This window comes from Prionailurus bengalensis, chromosome A3 (genome assembly GCF_016509475.1).
Source record: "Prionailurus bengalensis isolate Pbe53 chromosome A3, Fcat_Pben_1.1_paternal_pri, whole genome shotgun sequence".
Taxonomy (NCBI): domain Eukaryota; kingdom Metazoa; phylum Chordata; class Mammalia; order Carnivora; family Felidae; genus Prionailurus; species Prionailurus bengalensis.
Genome location: NC_057354.1, coordinates 103,821,517 through 103,834,945, shown reverse-complemented (window position 1 = coordinate 103,834,945; position 13,429 = coordinate 103,821,517). Strand labels below are relative to the sequence as shown.

Below are 13,429 nucleotides of genomic sequence, written 5' to 3'. Positions count from 1 at the left end.
TCAGATCTTCACTCAAACGGAGGGACCCTTCGAGGGACCCTCAGAGACCCCCCCCCCATACATGAGGGGCCCGTGGCCTATACCAGCTGCACCTCCCTCCAGCAGCCCTTCTAGCAACCACATTTGCTCATCCCCTGCCTCCATAGGTCTCAATACACACTCGATGAGTACTGAAGGCCTGGACAATCGAATCAGTCTCCCGAGCTCTAAGATAATACAGCTCATGCTGCCCGGGGCCTGGAGAAAATGAAACATGGAGGCAGGATGATGGGATTCCCCGGATGCCCGAGTTGGAGTGGCTGGACCACTGCTGGGTGGAGATCCGGGGCCCAGAGAAAGGTGTCTCTGGTCAGGAACAAACAGCAAAAATGCAGCAATTTCAACAACAACAGCTCCTGCTGTAGCACCTGCTGTGGGCAGCACTTTGCTAAGACTTCTTCAGGCACTGACCCCTTTCATCCTCACAACAGCCCTCTGTGGCAGTGACTCCTATATTCCCATTTCACAGGTTAAGAGACTGAGGCCGGCAGGCATGGGCGCTGGGCAGCGAGAAGCTGGCGGAGCTGAGCTGGCTTCATCCGGGTGGCTCGTGGCCGCCCCACTGACAGATGGTCCGTGGAATAGAACACACAGCACCGTGCCTGGGGGAGTGGCCGGAAGCAAAGTCCTGGAATTTGGGGGTGACTTCAGGGGCACCGTGGGGGAGCATCACTTTGCTGTGCTGTGATGCTGCAGTGGAACAGGGCAGAGGGGAGGAGGGGCACGGGCCTGGGGCCTGAGTGTGCGATCTTCCGCCCGTTCACCGTATCTCCCGGCTGCTTGTGTGTTTCCTGTCTGTCGTGGCTGAATATGGGCTGATCCTTCTCCCTTAAAAAGCCGAAAGAGTCAAAAGACACGTCTTGGGGACTTGCAGAACGACAGTGACAGGAACCAAGCCTGAGGCTTCCCTTAGGCCACTCTGGTCAGTCCCTGGAACAGCTCCACGCAGCAAAAATGAGGATGCGTGTCCCCAGACAGGAATGTGCAGGGTCAGGTACCACAGGCCGGGACCGTCTGTCGTGTGGGCCTCAGGTGAGGCCTGAAGAAACCATCAACACAACTAGCAGAAATGCTCTAGATATCAGGTGCCGAACCTGGGCTACCTGCTGGGCAGGTCATTCTGGGCCACTGGAGACCTTGAAGGCCCAACTCAGGTTTTATGCCCAGAAGGGGGGGGGGGCAAGGCTTGCCCCTAGTGGCACTGGTGGCCCCCTACCTGCCTGGCCCATAGTTCCTGGCCCAGAAGCTCTCCACCTCGCTGAGGACTGACTGAGAGCCAGACTCAACCTCACCCCTTCACACCAGTACCACATCCGTCCTCCGGGCGATGGCCCGTCTTTCAAAGCTGCCCAGATCAGGAAAACATGCTCTAGATTTGGGCTTATCCAATATGGCAGCCACTAGCCACATGTGGCCATTTGGGCATTGAAATCTGAAACTAATCAAAATAAAATAGAAGTCTAGGTCCAATTCCTCAGTCGCGTTGGCCCCTTTGCAAGTGCTCAGCAGCCGCACGTGGTGGCTTGTGGCTACATGTGAACACTGATCTAGAACATTCCATCATCACAGAAAGTTCGGTTGGACAGTGCTGTTCCCTGGTCCTTCGAGGGTGCCCTGCCGTCACTGTTCTTTCTTACCAACCCCCCCCCACACCAAGATGGGGGGCTCCAAGTTACGAGAGGCCCAGCAGCAGTTAGCGGACAGGACGAGGCATGTAGAGGGGGGCCCCCCACCGGATACTCCTCAGCTGCACGGGCTGGGAGCTCACACCATGGTCAGGAAAGCAGGGGCACTTTCCAGAAAGGGCCCAAATTCAGGGACAGACAACCGGGTCGTGCGGGCCCCTCCAGCTGGAGCAGGGGCCCCCAACCAACTCCGCAGCCCCACAGGTGCTGGGTCTTAGGTGTCGAGTGGGAATCGTGGTGACCACCTTGGATCGCAGATTGCCCCGCTCCGGTTTTCTGGCACCTCACAGCCCTGAGGCTGTGTGAGGATGCCAGGAGCATTGGGACAGAGATCCCCAAGAATGACCAAATCTGAATGTGCCCTCAGCCAGGTTGAGGGGGTAACATAGCAGCAACATGAGTGCAAAGCAGATCTGATATAATGTGGAGACTTCAGGAATAAGGGAGTGTTAGATTTTTGATATCTTAGCCCTGTAGACCGAAATTCCTCCCACTGAACAGGACAACTGGACACGCAGAGCAATTATAGGGGAGATGAGGGACGACGGGAAAGGTGGCACAGGAAGGACATATCTGCTCTGAAAATCCTCAGTATCATATCCAGAGGTGACAGGAGTGTCGTGGCCGCTGAGGCTCATCAAGACCCCAGGAGAAGCCGGGCGCACCTGCCGTCTGCAGAGAGGCTGCTCGCCATCCAGAGGCACCCCTCCAGGGACCAGCCCCCATGCTCCCTTCTCTGGAGGCCCTCCTGTGGTTGCCCTCTGCCCTCCCGGGGCCACCCTCGGCATAATACTCTTGCAAATCAAATGTTTCCGTTTATTTCAAAGTCAGAAGAAAAACCTGAACATAGTGAATATGAATACATAACAATGAATCCCGTTTGCATGACATTTATCTTTATACCAAGACGGTCATCGTATGTTCTCACATGAGGAAGGGGCCACTAAAGTCCATAACCCGGGGATGCAGCCCTGAGTCCTTCCTCATTCCTTATACCAGAGGCAAAAAAGACAGCTCCATACAAAGGGAACTGGCACCCCATAGACCCTCCTGGTTGACCTACAGATTGAATTTCAGCAGTGATTTCTCATACCTCCCTCTGCATCATGCAGGTAAACCCGCTCCAAAAATAGTTACATCTCCAGGCAAAGCCCTGTGACTATCTGCCTGCTCTGCCGTCGTTAGCACTGGCTTGCTTTCTCCAAGTTGCCTTCTGACTTCAAGGAGGCTGCTGGAGGTCCAGCCATCACCTCTGCATTCCACACAGGAGGCCGGAGGGAAGTGGGGGACAAAACGTTAAGCCTCTTAGATGCCAGGCTCCTTTAAGGAGCTTTCCTAAAATCCCCACTACCCACCGCAGCCTGTGTGTTTCATTGGCCCGTCCATCTGTCTGTCTGTAAAGGAGCTGGAGGAGGAAAATGGAGGCACGGAGTAAGGCTCTGGGACGGCGCCAAGCAAAACACAGGAGGGGACTTGGTCCGAGGTAGAATTAAGCAGACGCCCCTTACCGAAAAATCCATCTTGTTCTCAGGCATCCTCGTGGCCCTGGTTGTGCCACCAGATAACGGGGTCGTGTGGAGCAGAGGGTGTGACAGGCTCACCTTCTCTGGCCTTCGCGCAGGTTGAGTTATGTGAATACACTGCGTGTCCTTGGAACCGAAACTTTTCTACTTGGGCCATTCTGCTCTTTGCTGGACGGCTGCCGAAGCTTTGAAGCCCAGTCTGGATGAAGCCCCGTCTGTATCCTCCGGGCTGGAAGGGCGTGGTCCTGACTCAGGAGCTGACTCTGGAAAAGCTGGCTGCGAGGGAGGGGGTGAGTCATGAACCCAGACATAGCTGAGATTCCTGGTTATGTGCTCTGTGGGGGAAAGAACGCTCAGCTTGGACTGAGTTCCCTCCAGGCAGGAGGTGCTGCGAGACGTGAGGGCGCCCCACCTCCCTGCGCCCTTCCGCTGGGGCACTGACAGCAGCCTGACATTATTGGGCTCATGTCTATTTCACCAGAAAGACAAATGGGAAAGACCTGGTCTGCCCGCTTCACCTCCGCATCCCTGGGTCAAAGAACCAGACTGCTGGGTTCAAAGCCAAGCTCCATTCCTTACTAACGGTGTAATCTTGCCATCACCCCTAACCCTTCCGTGTCCCAGATTCCTCGTCTGCTTGATGGGGACAATAATGGTGATCTGCCACACACAGGTCTGTGCGAACTTAAGTAAGGTCATATTTGCAAAGCATCCAGAACAGCGCCCGGCACCGAGCAAGCACTCAGGAAACAAAGCAGTGTTCGAGTTATCTTTATTTTATTGGGGAAATGGTAAATATTTGCTAATGCAGGCATGAAAAGAAAGCTTATGTGACTCTAATACAAAAAGCAAGCGGTTTCTGTCCCGTTGAATGCCCCGCTCCAAGTTGTTCGGGGCTCTTGAAGCCAGTCTCCTCCTGATAGTTCTGATGAGCCCAATGTGGTTATTTCACAAAGTAGACCCTGGTCCCAGAGGAGCTAAATGCCGTAAAGCATAAATCTAGCTGTCTTCTGGCGTACTTCTGTTGTGGAGACTGCTTGTTGTCTGTCCTATATCCATTCTCCTTTATTTCCTGTGTTGTCAACAACCCTTACGTTGTCAGGGGCAGCAATGTTCCCAATTAAAAAGCTATATTCCTCTGGCTGCCGTACAGAAACAGTGGCCAATAAAAGATGTAGGCAGAAAGGGTTAGTTGGGGGTTCTGGGAAAGCTCTTTAAAGGAGCCTGATGTCTAGAATGCTTAGCTTTTTATCCCTCCACTTTCCTCTTTCCTCCTATGTGGAATGCAGAGGCGATGGCTGGAGCTCCAGCAGCCATATTAAAACCAAGTGATAACTTTGAGGAAGGAAGTCGATGCTAATGATAACAGAAAAGAGAGATGAATGAACTAGCTGCCCGTTGACCATCACCCTGAGCAGCCTGCTTCCAATCTTTTTCTGTCTGAGAGAAAGCAAGCTTGACACTTGCTGGAGCCACTGTTATTTTGTAAAGTTTTCCTTTATATCTGTCTACATTGGTAGAAACCCATGCATCCCTCTCACACTCTATGAAAGATTTGTCCAGGGAGAACAGCTAAAGTGATACATGTCTGCCATTGCTAAAAATTCCAATATTATAAGTATGATAAATTTTTGAAAGGACAGCATGGAGGGAAAGGCTAAAAGCCTCTGGGGCAGAAGCCCTCAGTTGCAGGGTAATCAATCCTAAATGCAAAAGTTAAGCAGGAGATGGGGCGCCTGGGTGGCGCAGTCGGTTAAGCGTCCGACTTCAGCCAGGTCACGATCTCGCGCTCCGTGAGTTCAAGCCCCGCGTCAGGCTCTGGGCTGATGGCTCAGAGCCTGGAGCCTGTTTCCGATTCTGTGTCTCCCTCTCTCTCTGCCCCTCCCCCGTTCATGCTCTGTCTCTCTCTGTCCCAAAAATAAATAAACGTTGAAAAAAAAAAAAAAAGTTAAGCAGGAGAACCGAAATGGATAAGATTTGCCATCACCATTAGCTTTTTTGATTATAAAAAATGCAATGAAACCAGATGGTTATTGTTTTTCTTCTTCTTCTTCTTTTTTTTTTTTTAATCAGAGGAGTCATCAAGCCTCCCAACCTCTCCTCCTTCCGGTGGACCCAACTTCCTTCTGATCCTCTGTTGGCTTCTCCCTGCCTGAGCTCTGTGGTCTAACCAGAACCCTCTTGAAGTTGTGAGGAACCCAAGCTCTGCCCCAAAGCACTGGGCCCGGCACACGACTCACGCCACTCCCCTGCCAACCACGCTGTGAACAAAAAGGGGCTTCTGGATTTTGGCACAGGTAACCGCTGTGGGAGAAAACCACCCACAAAGTGGCACCGTTTCTAACTGAGACAGCCATGCTCAGCAGCCAAAGCCTAAACTCTCAGAAAAGAGATGTCTAAAGCACCCGATGCCTGACTTTGCAATACCACAGAGGGCTGATTGAGCAAGGCGACCCATGTGGTCCCTTCTCTCGGACCCCTGAAGAATGAGCGTAAAGATTTGGCTTCTGGGGCACCGCGTGATCTTGGATATCTTCAGAATTGGCAAGGAAAGGCCATATTATGCTCACCCTGGTTTTAGTTTTAAGTGTACCTTACTTAATGTTTTCAATATGAGTCACCTCCATATACTGCGATGATTTTCAAATCACCAGAAGTTGCCTGCAGCTCATTTTAGACAGGAAGCATGAGGACAGCATCCAGCTGCTTCCACCCTGGAAGCAGGTCTGAGGCCAGTGGTCCTGGATTTTCTGGCCTGCGGCCCCAGTCTGCTGGATTACAGACAGCGCCCTCTTGGCCCCCTGCGTCTCCTGACTCTCCTCTCCTGATGGAGACGAAGACCCACCCCTCCCCGCCCCCGTCAGCCACGCACATCTTGAAGCAGCCAATCTGTCTGATACACCTGCCTGGGACTCCTGTACCTGGAATAGGTTGAGCAACTGGCCATCCTTCCTGTCGTCCAGGGTGGGTACGTGTGCGCGTTGGGGGCAGGGGGTTAAAGGAAATGCACAGAAAGTTACTACCATGTGGTTGGGCTGAGGGAAGGGGGAGCTGCTCTCATCGCGAGGATGTTACCGATAAAAACGATGGTGGTCATAGCAGTGAGGATAGTGACAACATCTAGAACCCCGGGTTTTCCTGGAGAGACCCCTGAAGCACCCTCCGTTTACCAAATCAATAAAGGTCTTACAAATCAGAGCAGGACACAGATGAGATCTCACTCCAGGAGCACGAAAGCCAATTCTTTATGGCTATCCCCAGGGCCCGGGGCCCAGGTAGACGTAGAAAGGTGTCTGAGCGCAGGTCTGAATCAGTGGATATGTACTCAGCAGCTGCCGAGTCCCCTTGTAACTTGCGTGCTAAGCATCACCCATCTTTCCAAGGCCCCAAGAGGCTGGTCGTCTCATTAACCCCATTTCACAAATGAGGATGGTGAGACCCCAAGAAGTTCAGCAGCTTGTCCACCGTGAGGGTGAGCTCTCCGTACATCCATCAATGGCTAGTGGGGACACCCGTCAGGGACCGTGAAAACCTCCTGGAGGGAGGTAACCAGAGCCCAGGCTGGGGTGCTGCCGAAGGGTGCGGGGTGGTCGACAGGGCCGGCCAGCGATAGGCCAGTCTCTAAGCTGAGGGAGCCATGGCCACAGGGCACTGGGCAATTTCCAAATGTCATCAAATTGTCAGCATTTTCTTTTTGCAGTAGGTGTCCTTTTAAAATAGATCTGCCCAGTTTCTATCTTTCTTTTCTTACTTTCTTTTCTTACTCCCTGCCTGCACCCTCACTTAGAATCAGCATCTTTTGGTAGTCGGAAAATATGACAAAGCAGCAAATCGTATTAATGAACGCTCTGTTTTCAGACCTGCCCGTGGCCTTATTTCTGGCCTTTTTTACATGACTCTCCTGATTATCAGAGTGATCATATCAGTTCACCGCGGGCTTATATCTCCTTCCCAACAGCGTTTATCCAGGAGGATTAAGACACGGGAGCCGGTGATAAACACCCGTCTGATACCTGGCATGTTCTCTGAAACGGGGACAAGAGGAAGTGCTAGTGTGGACAAACCACTGAGGCACGGCCTAGGGCATTTCGCCTTTTTGGGCTCTGCTCTCCATGAAGATGGCATTTCTCTGAGCACTTACAGAGATTACTCATCGAGAGAGACAGAGTGGGCTGGGATCCCACCTCGGAAATCCCTGCTGTGTGCCTTGCTGAGGTCCTGAGTTTCGAGACTCTCAGCCTTGCCACCGAGGACACTGAAATCACGGGATCTTGCCTGGAAAAGTCACTGCTCAGGGGCCACAAGCCCAGATACCTTCAGAGTCCAGGTAAGGAGGGAAGCCAGTAGAGCTAACATCGATGGGGTTCCTTCGGTGTCCAGGCCCTGTTGGAAGCAAGCACTGGACAGATGCTACCTCTCCGAGCCCTCCCAGCAGCCTCTGAATGTCATGGTCCAGAAGCCCAAGGCTTCCAAGCCAAGGCCATCAGAGCCTTGCCACGTTAGGGTTCACGGGGCCTGCGATCTAACCAATAGGGGGTCTCACCAGAGTCAGCTGAATACAAAGACCCAATCCTGGAGGGGCGAACAGAATTTGATGGGGGGCGGGGGTGGGCTCACACAGGACTGCATTTGGCCTTTGAGCCGCCCACCTGCAACCCCAGTTATTAAAAAATTTTGTTTTCCTTAACACAGTTCTCAGTTTACAGATAAAAAGAGTAAGATTCAAGGGAGATTTTCTTCCTCAGAATCCTACTCTCTGATTTTAAGGTGACGCGCCCTTCCTTCCCCCCCGCTATGTGTCACCTGCAGAATGCCAGCTTTGAAGCTCAAGCAGGGACCCGCTCCCTGCGCCACTCGGTCCCCCAGCAAGTGTGATGTCACGCGACCACAGAGGCAGCTTTTAACCCTGGGCTGTCCCAGCCCTTCACAAGCTCTGGATTTTTAACTTAACAAATTGTATGCTCAACCAGTTCTGTCAAGGCAGACGCTAAAAAGGATCATCCAAAGGGGAGGGTCTCAGCACAGGGACCTGTTAGCAAAGGGGCCTCGCAGGGGCACAAGGAAGGGCTGGGACTAAAGCTGGGAGGGGGTGGGGGTCACAGAACAGGGAACGCACCCAAAGCCGATTCTAACCACAGACCAAACAGCCCAAACGTCCTGGAGGGGCCAGCCAGCCACCGTGCTGTGCCCGGGGGGCAGATCGCATGTGCTCTTTGAGGTGCTCCAATTTTAGCAATTGGTGCTGACTCATTATTAACCCAGAAAGCCCACACACTCAAATGACCCTACTGAAAAAGCTCCCTGTCATCCCCTGCTTACTGATGTGCAGTTTTTTTAAGCAAATTCAAAAAATGTTTATCACAGGGTATTTATGACATTTTAACCGTTTCATTTACAGTAACTAGAATGACATTTAAAAAAAAAAAAGTTTCCTGTAGTTTCCTTGACTGTAAGGCTAAGTCTCATCAGAATAGTAACAGGCTGAGAAACGCATATCAAGGTCGTATCAGGCCTCAAGGGCTCAACTATCCAATCCTCACCCACTGCCCCAGGCCCCCAGGCCCCCCAGGCCCCCAGCCCACCAGCCCCCAGCCCCCAGCACATTTTCTTTCTGATTTTTACCACAGTTAGTGATATTCAGTCACGAGCAAAAGGAAAAGGCATAAACTACGTTCCCAGAATCAGTCATACACCCATAGAGAGGGAAGCCAGAATTCTGCCTCTCTATCGTGTTTCTTGCACTAGAAACTGGGCGGCTCAGATCATGCAGCCAGAAATGTCTCAGGGGGCTGTCTTCCTTCACCTCGGAGAAGCAGAAGCTGGCCCAGCCTCGGCAGCCCTGGGTTAACACAGGTTCACCCACCTCTCTCTCTGAACTTCCCTAGGGCTCCAGAGGGGAGTCTGGAACAGCTTAGTTTCCAAGCAAGCATCACAGTCTATTCCAAGACAGCGTAACATGCGACGAATAGCTACACGCTCCCAATTAATGACTGAGACAAGCAGCCTAAAATACAGTCGTCCTGGGGGTGGGGGCAGAAGAAGCAACTTTTCTAAAATTATGGATCCTCGAAGTCTCGAATGCGGTGTCCCTTCCAAGAGGGCAGTGCTTTAACCCAGCCGAGCCTCTGAGGCAGACTATAGAAATGATTGTAAAAATGACAGAAACCTACTCACCGGGGAGAAGCAGCTGGCTCCACCTTCCCAGGGCCCCGGGGCCGTGAAGAACTTAAGCCCACACTGGCTCAGGCACAGCCGGCCTGGAATATCAGTGCGCAACTTAGAAAGCTTCTAGCATGCAGTCACTGGCTTCCCTCCATTCCCAGTGGTGTCCCCATGACTGAGACCAAAGAGAAAAAAAAAGGGGGGGGGGAGAGAGAGAGAGGGGAGAGAGAGAGAGAGAGAGAGAGAGAAAGAAAAAAGGAAAAAAAAGAAGAAGAAAAAGAAAAAGAAAAAAAAAAGGGCGCACACCTCAGTCTTCATTCTCATTGGAACAAGATGACTCACGCTGACTCACAGCCACCACTTCCTCTCCGACATTCTCTTCATACTTGCGAGCTGGGCTGGTCCCGTTCCCAGGGTCTCTGCAGGCCTTCCTGGAAGAACAGCCTTCTGCCCCTGGCAAAGTGACCCAAACGCTGACCTCACATGGAGCACCCCCCCCCCCGTCCCCCACCCCCTCGCCAGCACGGGGGGCGGGAGCACCGACCCAGGGGAAATGCTTTTTATTTAGGAGATTTGAGCCACAGGAAAAATAAAATGCACGAATCTCATGTGCATTTGAATTTCAAATACACGCTGAAACGTTGTCCCGGGTTGCACGGCCCAAAGGAACCTCTTCCTCTTTTTCAGGGCATTTCAGGGAAGGGAGAAGAAAGGAATATTGTCTTACTCTTTTAAGGAGGTTGGGTTTACTTCACCCTGGCAAGGCTGACCTCAGCGCATGTTTCCTTCTGCAGATCTTCCTCTGACATAGCAGATCATGGGATCTCAAATCGTGATCTCCCCCAAGCTGTTTATCAGGAGGGTGTGTGTTCTGCTTTTCGGATTAAGGGACTCACCAAACCTTTTCTATCCATCTTGCAGACTTCCAGCGTTCGCCAGACGTGAATATGAAAACCCCAAGAAATGAAAGGACGGTGTAACAATCAACTTTTCAAAAGCTGTTGAGGAACGTTAACACGCAGGAGCAGAGAGTAGCCTCTGCCCCCCACCCCCCAGTTTTCTTTGGGATGATACTGGGCGTGGGGCAGTCTTCCACAGCTTCCTGCATTTTTAAATTATGAAAGACTAAGAGGAGAGCAAGACCATGTGATATTCAGCAGCCTCCTGAGAAGCCGAGACATGCGGCCGTGATTGCTTTAGGACGACCGTGGCTTCTAGAAGGCGACACACACAAGACCGTGCGTGAACACCGATGCTCTTAAACCGTTTTGACCTAGAGCCTCCTGCTGTGTAGGCCACACTCTGATACCCCTAAGGGATATAGAGAAACTAAGGAAATTGCGTTTTGTGGGGGGGCAAAAGACCCAGGCCAGCCGCATCTGTGAGCAGTGTGGACCTCATCCTGGAGGGGTCAGAAGATTTACTTTCCATTTACAGCTAGATTCGTCTTAGGGAAAACATAAGTCCTATATCTCAGGTTCTTTTAACAGGAAAAGTAGGGCATTCTCTATCAGACACGACCAAGTGCTTCGACTTCCCCATGAACGTTGTGGTGTGCCAGCTGGTCAAATATTCTCATTTCTTGCGGGGTTTTGTCTGTCTGTTTGTTTGTTTTTGTTTTTTTCAGGAGAACGGAAAACCTGCTAGTTTTCATTGCAGTGATTTCCTTAGGGGAGAAGGGGGAACGAGGATGGGGCAGCAGACTCACGAACAGCCTGAAGATGTGGCTTCAGCAGCACCGTGTGTCATCCCCAAGGGACATATCTTAGCCAGCGGGGGTCCAGCAGCCCCATGGGAAGTCCACCCTGATGCCAGGAGTCTGCGGGGGCTATCGAAGCAGGGGTGATGGGTTATAAAAAGCCAGACTTTATTTTATTTATGAAGACTTGGATTAAGCCGACTCATTAATCCCTGGGAGAGAACTAAAAAATATATTAATTTTTAAAAAATCGCCAGGAATAAATGAAAGAAATTTGAAATGGTTGGGAGAAACGTAGGTCCCTGCATAGCAGAGACATCCTCCTGCCAGGACGACTCGGCCAGAGGCCTCATCACTATAGCAGCGGGACCTTCCACAGTAACAGTGTTAACAATGAGCCTTCTGGAATATTCCAGGTCAAAGCCTCAGACTTGAAGCTGGGCCTCCTCCCAGAGGACAGTTTGAGCCCTCACTGTGGAAGGTCACTGGGACTGTGTCCTCCCTATGTAGTATTTTGCTGAATAATCCTATGAATGTTATCTCTAAATTCCTGATTGTACTTCCTTCCAGAGCTCTTCTCGTTTGGGCTGGGAAGTAGGGAGAGGGTATTAGTGTGAGAAGGAGGGGGCCACTCCCAACACATTCACAAATAAAGCATTCATTAAGGCATACCGGTAGCACTGCTTCCCATCGTTGTGAATATGGAATGTTCTAGAGTGGACTCTCTTTCAACTGGCTGATTTCTGCATCTTCCACCAGAAAGGAAACGATGATGACCCTCTGGATAGGGCTGCATGGAAACACGATTTAAACATCTACCTGCTCTTTCGCCAATGAAAATAGCACTGTGAGAATTTAGGTTTCAGTGAATTAGGAAAATAATCAAGTTTCGCTCCTAAAGTGCGCAGACTGAGGACATGTTGTAGGGTTCTTATACATACCGATGGCTCACGTTGAAGAGTGTTTGTTACGTGCCAGTCACTCTCCTGCACATGCATAGATATGACCGCCTCTGATCCTCAAAATAGCCCTGTGAGTAAAATCATCCCCACTTTCTAGCAAAGAAACCAAGGCCCAGAGAGAGCCAGAAGGCTGCCCAAGATTGCAGAGCCCAGATATGTACCCAGGCCGCCTGGTGTCAGAGCCCCCATTCCTAACCACCACACCAACACGAATTCCCACAAGGAACTTTTTTTTTTTTAATTTTTTTTTTTTAACGTTTATTTATTTTTGAGACAGAGAGAGACACAGCATGAACGGGGGAGGGGCAGAGAGAGAGGGAGACGCAGAATCAGAAGCAGTCTCCAGGCTCTGAGCCATCAGCCCAAAGCCTGACGCGGGGCTCAAACTCACGGACCGCGAGATCGTGACCTGAGCTGAAGTCGGACGCTTAACCGACTGAGCCACCCAGGCGCCCCCCACAAGGAACTTTTTAAAAAGCCTTTGTGCCCACATCTCCTCACATTATGGTACATTCTCCCAGATTCTGCAGATGTAAGGTAGACGTTTTTCCTGTTCATTTGAGAAGTAAATCAAAATCCTAGCCTTGGAGTGAACGATCCCTTACAACAGTAAGAGTTCTCTCTAATGGAAAAAACTGGTTAGAGTTGCCCACCGGCACGTCCCAAGAAGTATACAAAGCTGTCCATGATGCCAATGCCTGTACAGACAGTACTCCTCCTAATAGGGGACACGAGGTCATTGGGGAATGTCCCTAATGGTCTTTCTGTCACTCGAGCAAACGGGTCTCCCCACCACCCTCTTGCCTGGAAGAAGATCCATCCCCTTGTTGTAAATTCAGCACTGTCCTTCCCCCGCGCTCTATCCTTACTTCTTTTCTAGGATTTTGTTAATAATCAAATACAGGTATTTTCCCTCCAACATCCTGAACCTTTTCCTGTCTGTGGGCCTCAACACAGGTTCCAGTCACTTCCATCTCCCAAATCCTTTCCCTGCCTTTGACCTCGTGGAGTAGACCCCATGGATGCCCCATTCATCCTATCCCTCTCCCGTTAGTAGCAGCCTTGACACTTGGTTGGGACTGACTCCACCCCCATACCCAGGGCAGAGTTTAGATTGGGCTGAACAAAACAAGGGAATGTCACCCCTTGTCACTGTGACTGGTTCCAGGATAGGCTCCCAAGCTTATGTCAGCTAGGGCCTGGCTACTTCTAATCACACTGATGGGGTCAGGGGTACCCAAGTGGAGCAAAGCCCATGACTATGGCCATTGCCATATGACAGGGAAGAATGAACAGAACGTAAGAGTCTCATTCTTACTCTTAAGTCTCGAAAGTTTAGGACAGGGTATTATAAGTAAA

General features: G+C 51.2%; 2 long non-coding RNA genes across 6 annotated transcripts in view; one reads left to right on the top strand and one right to left on the bottom strand.

The window, feature by feature from the left end:
• The window catches only part of LOC122497189, a 157,834-nt gene extending 147,978 nt beyond the window's left edge, over window positions 1-9,856 (bottom strand). For 2 of the 5 annotated variants that reach the window (XR_006301048.1, XR_006301047.1), the window contains exon 1: window positions 9,422-9,841. This is a non-coding gene — a long non-coding RNA (uncharacterized LOC122497189). Of the gene's footprint in view, window positions 1-9,421 lie in introns of all 5 variants that reach the window. The other 3 variants (XR_006301044.1, XR_006301046.1, XR_006301045.1) reach the window with 3 other exon arrangements.
• LOC122497192 lies at window positions 5,290-11,785 on the top strand. The gene is made up of 2 exons (XR_006301052.1): window positions 5,290-7,574; window positions 10,331-11,785. It is a non-coding gene; the product is annotated as an uncharacterized LOC122497192 (long non-coding RNA).
• Window positions 11,786-13,429: the final 1,644 nt, after the last annotated feature.